At 36.6% G+C, this 6,398-nt stretch overlaps 1 non-coding gene across 1 annotated transcript; it reads right to left on the bottom strand.

Annotated features, from left to right (window-relative positions):
• Window positions 1-5,753: 5,753 nt before the first annotated feature.
• Trnal-cag lies at window positions 5,754-5,837 on the bottom strand. The gene has a single exon. It is a non-coding gene; the product is annotated as a tRNA-Leu (tRNA).
• Between the last annotated feature and the right edge of the window lie 561 nt (window positions 5,838-6,398).

Here is a 6,398-nt window from a genome sequence, read left to right as displayed (position 1 = left end):
TTAAGTTATTATAGTTAGTTGGATTAGTTCGCTTTATAGATTTCCGGCTTTTGTTCCTAGCTTTGTTTGCGTATCATTTCCCGAAATAAAAGTAATCTAATGCAGATTTGAGAAAAAGAAATTCCTTATGTTAATATGCGTGAAAGATACATTTATTTCAGCTGTCTAGCCTTTAAATTCAAGCAACCATCTCCACAAACTTACCCTTTTATATTACGAAGTGGGATTCTCGTTACCATACGGTTTCAATTGGGGTCCCTAAATGTGAATAACGAAGGCTGCTTTTCATAAAGTGACCTTGAGGAGGAGGAAGGGACGTGACCTTGTCATGAGCACCGTCGAGGTACTAGGGCAGTCAAGGTCTCCCTCGATATAAATCGTAGTGGATGGATTACCCAGTATTTGTACGGTTGTGTGAGATACATAAGTCATCATACATTAGATGTTAAACTTTTGAGAATATAAAAATTATGCAAGGATCGGTTATTATGCTCTTTAGAGAATAGGAAGGACGATTTCTAAAAGGGGGTCTGTTCCGATCTTTCGTGCCCACATAATGAACACACCTCACCGTAATATTTTTATGATTAATGCATTGGCGCCGTACGTATACATCTATGCATCAATGTTTTATCCCGTTTAAGTCTATTTATCCCGTTAAAATATATCTAACACAAACAAACTTACTTGTTAATGTTAACTTACATGTCTTTCTTTCTCCATCCATGAGTAACATATGTAAATATAACCTATGAATTGTATTGGAAGATGAGAATTTTTCGATAATAAGAAAACTATTCATAAGATAGAATACAAATTTTATTAATAAAAAAAGGATTATAATAAAGTAGGTAATTTTTTAACATTTTTAATCTATAACTATAATATTGGTACTTATGTATTGAGAAATATGGATAACCACTGGTGGTGTTTTTGTTCACATTTATTTATCATAATCCATCGACATGAAAGTCGATTTATATTTAACTTTTGTTTTGAATATTGTTGTTGTTAACTGGGTGAAAAACAATTTCTGGAATAATACCTATGAAACCAATATAAAATATTGCCAAAATTATACTTACTGAATATGTTCTATCAATGTAAATTTATATTACTGGAACATTTTTTAACATTTCCGTAGTTTACAATGACCCCTTATAAGTAAACTTACGCACTAATAAACTTTACTATTTTGGGGAAGGGAGTTCTCAATTATTTGGGTCATATAACATCGCACAATGTAAGTACGACCAGATCCCAGAACAGTGTGACGTTTCCTTCATTGCTGTCACGTCGCAATGGGATGACAGCGCTGTAGCGTGACGCGCCGCGAATACGTCCCGCGTCCCGCGCGCTGCGTCTCACACCCAACGCAACGTGATGAGGGTGCGCCGCAACACGTCATTATCTGCCTTCACGCTGTTCTGGGACGCTTTGCCTTAACGTTTTGATTGCTGCTTATTTATATTTTGAAGAAATTACTTGCAAAAATATAAAAATCGCAACATGAATTTAAATTAAATGCTATTTTGTGAGTGCGTCGACCTGCGAACAAATTTTAAAAGATGAAACACGTAGTCAGAAAAAATACGTTTTCACAACGTGATATTAAATAAGTAAATCATATTTTCGCAATTTTATTTAAATTCGTTGATATATTTTGTATTCCAAACATTTGAAATGTTATACATACATTAGTAACAACGCAACATTAGCCTATACGGGTAGCTGAGCTGTGCTCATTTATATATTTCCTATTATTATTAAAATAGTTTTGTCTCCTCAGAGGAACGTTACCACATAGAGCTTAAATAGTATTATTGTTTCATTATCTACCCTCGCCCTTGTGCCCATTCATTTGTAGGCGGTGCAGTATGGTTCCTCCAGCATCTCTATCGCGTCATACTTTCCTCGTATAATCCCCCATACTACATCCATCTTTCTTAAAGCCTTCCCCCTTCGTTCCATTAGCATTCACATTCATTGCCTTCACACCCTCAGATATATCTTCTTTCCCATAATGTCTACACCAAGACACATGGTTTCTGTCAGTTAATCTACCATTACTATTTTAAATTCTCACTAACATGCTCATTGCCCGTTAGATGTTATCGAGGCTATAATACGTGTCTTTATTACAGCAGGTGCCCGCAGGCAGGGCCGCGCGGCACGCTGCGTTCATAAATTATACTTTATGACTTGCACATTTTACGCCGCTGTAAAACGCAAATATGAATTTTGCTTGCGTTAAAGTTCTAGCATATTTCGTGGGAATTATGGTAAACATTTCCTGCGCGGGAAATTGCGAATAGAAACAGTTTTTGATTGATTTTCAAGTAACGGTGAAGTTAATGTTAAAATTGTTTGCAAGAAAATGAGTTTCAATTTAATATTAGTGAAATTTGCAATAGTTGCTAATATTCCTGGGAAAAGCGCGAGCCTATTAAAAGATGTATAGAAATCGGTTACTGGGAAATTTTAAAAGTAATAGGTTCAATAGGACATTTCGATTTCAATTCAATTCGAATTTCCCATGAGTTTTCCATTGTGTTGCTAGAGCCTTAGAGGTTAAATCGAAGTATCAGTGGGTACTCTTATTACATGTTATAAAATATTCCACACGGTACAGTAATAAATAGGGTTTTAAACCTGTGGCAGATTACGTGGTTTTGTACTACTGGCGGAAATTCCAACTTAGACAACACGACCGTGTCTCTTGTATGAAAAAACTCACAAATAAATGCCCGATTTGGTGATCGAACACAGAAATTTTCACAGCCTCGGTGCACTACACGAATGAGGCGATTTCCTTTCATGTCATCGTTCAAACCGTTTTGACCCCATTACCTTTAAGAGCACACCATTTAAATACAAATCACAGGAAATCAACATCAATTCTACAAACAAGGTGTTGAGCAAAGCCTCGTTATATAAATCTGAATGTTTACCACAGATTAGAGCAAATACACCAAACACTGGGATAAATCAGGTCGGGGACGTCGGGGCTGGCAGGCCGTCGGTCTCGGCGGCACTCAATTCCGACTAAATAAATAAATTAGCATTTTAATTGCATGTTATAAAGCAGAGGCGAGGTGGGAGGGGACTGACGCTCTCTCTGAGGCTTAATTTACGTGGGATAGGAGGTTTGTTCCGTTGCGCCGTGTGACCGCTACAGCGTTTTAAAACGACTTATACCTTATTTTGCTGAGGTAGAGACGAGATGTAGTCGATTTTACTAAAATACTTTGGATGCTAAGTTCAATAGTGCTCTGGGGTTCTTAGGATCCATTGGACAGCTGCTGCTGTCTGATAAAGGATGCAATTGCCTTTATATTTAGAAAATAGATTACAATTTATTTGTTGTAAGTCGAGAACGAATAAAAATAATTATAAATTCAAGTTTGCTGTTACAACTTATAAGATTTTCATTTCAAATATTGTTTTTCAGAAGATCTCAATAAGATTAATATCAATTAAATACTAAAATTCAAATTAAAAAAAAAATGTCTAGAAAATTTTATTTCTTTAATTAACAAATCTTGTGTAATAGAAGCAAAGATCATTGTGGTCGTTGAACGTCCATGGTCGTCTCTTTTGCGTCAAAATTCGGTTTCGAACCACAAGCGTATCATAACCGAATCCGCGCGCGTTCAGTCCGCCGCGCCACTGGGGTTGTCATGTCAGCATTAAATGTGTAAGCACAAATAGCATGAGTTACCGAAGTTAACTGGCGGTATAGATCAAACAGTCCGCGCTGGCGACGAGTTATTTCCGACCCCCGGTTACGTTTAACTGCTCGATCCGGGCTTAAGCCATAAATCACTTTGCTCCATTGATTTAACACAGTATAAAAGCTTTTCTAAAATCGGAGGTTAGAGAACTACAGATTGTTTTTTATAATAGCACAGCGAAATGTATATTTATCCGAGATGTTTTAGTGGAATAATACATAAGGTAATCACCGCATTGGCATCAAAACTGACCTTAAAAGAAGAATACGAGAATAAATTGGGCCTTCCCAGCATCGTTTATCATATTTATTTATTATTACGGACACGAATAGCGCGATTAGCAGAACAACAATGTAAATAGTTTTGTTTATACTGATAAATAACGGTCTCATATGGTTAATGAAATCGCCGGCGACCAAAAATATACCCCCATTAGTTCTTGGAAATGATTGGTTAATAAGTAGCTGGTCTCATCAATCAGAACCATAATTTGGAATTCCAGCTACCGAATAACTTTGAAAAGTGTGGGTGATGTTAACGAAATTAAATATTACAGCACTTCTAACGATATAATATAGTGATGTGAACAATCATTTGTATTCGACTTCTTCAGAAGCCATTTGCAATCATTTACGGTGCGTTACTGTTATATACATTAGAACATACTGTATGGGTACTTACTCCTTGGTAGTTTTCTATGTTGTCATTGGCGTCTGTCAATGATTAATTACATGCAAAATATAAAAGTTACAATTACAGGACTCGAACTAGAAACCAAACACGAAGTCTTAAATCCAGTAGAGTAGGATAACATAATAAAAATAGTTGTCGCCATCACATATAGACTGCATTAACCTTACAACGATCAGATTCAGTAAATTCACTTCTTGAAAAGTACCTATATACATTTTCAAAAGTGAAGCCAACGTTTAGTCCAAAAGACTGAATTAATATTTTGATGTGACGAAGTTGCTCGGAGCTCGAGTGCAGTGTACTCCAGTACGAGTTTATAAATTCATTTAAGTAAATAAAAATGGTCCCTACTGCGCTACATTTGCATTCTAAAGTATCAACTGTTGATTGTTACTCCGCCTGCAGTGTGTTTTGTGCAATTGACTCTTTTTTAATGGTTGATCAATTATAATGTTTTTAAGCTGATAATAGTACTGTGGGTGATATTGATATTATATTACTATTGTGACGTCACTAAGTTATTCATTAACACTACTAAGTAAAATGAAAGGAAAATTACCAATTGTTGAAGTTACAGCCCCCAGCAAGAGATAAACACATAAACTGAACCATGATTCCAGAGAGTAGTGATATAGAGTTGTTTAAGAAAAACTTTAAAAGCCGGTAATGCACTTCAAGTGACTCACTCGCCGTCCGTCTATAAAAATCACGGAAACCGTAAAACTTTCGTCCATTCGGGCAAACCAAGTCACATCACTAATATTAGCCGATGTAGCGAGAAGGGCAGCTAAAGCTATTTATCATTAGCGATTACTGGGCGGTACCTCCCCCCCTCCCGCAGGCCCGGCGTCCCTCCCCCGGGCCCAACGTGACCTAACCTGATTTATTATGGCCTGTGGCACTTTGCTGCGTTGTCAAGGCTCCTTGTCAGAATATTCCGCTTGTTTTGCTCAGGTACGGTGTTTACGGACATGGAAATAGTTTACTGTTGATTTTAAATGTTTATTTATTGTTGCCAGTGAATAAATTATTTAGTAGTAAGTAAGAACGTCTTGTGGTTTCATTCGTATTGTCTGTTTTTGTAGAGGTAGTATGTTGTGTTTTAGCTGGGGGATGTTGTAGGCAGTGTATTTAGTGGCGCGATGGAACTTTACAATGTTTTATAGTGATAAGCGAAGTAAAATCCCAGAGAAGATTAAGTAATCAATTAAAAGTTGTTTATAGAGTCGTGATTTTACTATTAGTCGAGTTCTTTGCTTATCTTGTCATATTGTTTTATAAAAATGCAAATTTTCAGAGATAAATGGATTAAAATAAAACATAGTTTGTCAGAAGTGGGATTCGAACCCAGGCCCACAGAAGTGGACTGCGACCTGAACGCAGCGCCTTAGACCGCTCGGCCATCCTGACTTGTTAGAGTCATCCAAAACTGTAGCACTATATATTCTGTTATTTCATAGTAATATAACAATTCGCCACAATTCACCAGCTGTATTAGTCTCGTGGAATAAGAGGCGAGTCTATTGGCATTTACCGCGTGGAGAAGGCACCTGTCTCCGGACTGATAGCTGAGCCGAAAAATAATAAAGCTTTTTTAAAACTATATTCTACAAATATAATTACAAGTATGGAAATGTGTGGATTCTGACATGTTTAGATCTTAATCAGTCTCGAATAAATAGATAGACCATGTACCGAAACATACACTGATATCATAAGATAGAACAGTTCCATAGCACAAGCTAGAGTTGTATCACATGATACGTAGTTAAATAGAGCTCGATAATGAATTTAGCAGTAATACGTAGCCACAAATAGTATTGCGTAATGTATTGTTTGCCGAAGCACTTGGAGCCGCCGGTACTTATGTTAATAGTACCGGAAACAGTTCCGTTGTACGCGGTCTATTTGCTCATTACCTACTAAGCATTATACCTCACTTAGTACAATCATATTCAATATGTTATTCAT

Source organism: Manduca sexta, unplaced genomic scaffold (assembly GCF_014839805.1).
Source record: "Manduca sexta isolate Smith_Timp_Sample1 unplaced genomic scaffold, JHU_Msex_v1.0 HiC_scaffold_1994, whole genome shotgun sequence".
In the NCBI taxonomy this organism is placed as follows: domain Eukaryota; kingdom Metazoa; phylum Arthropoda; class Insecta; order Lepidoptera; family Sphingidae; genus Manduca; species Manduca sexta.
Note: the sequence above shows the minus strand (reverse complement) of the source record. Positions and strands in the feature narration are given on the sequence as shown.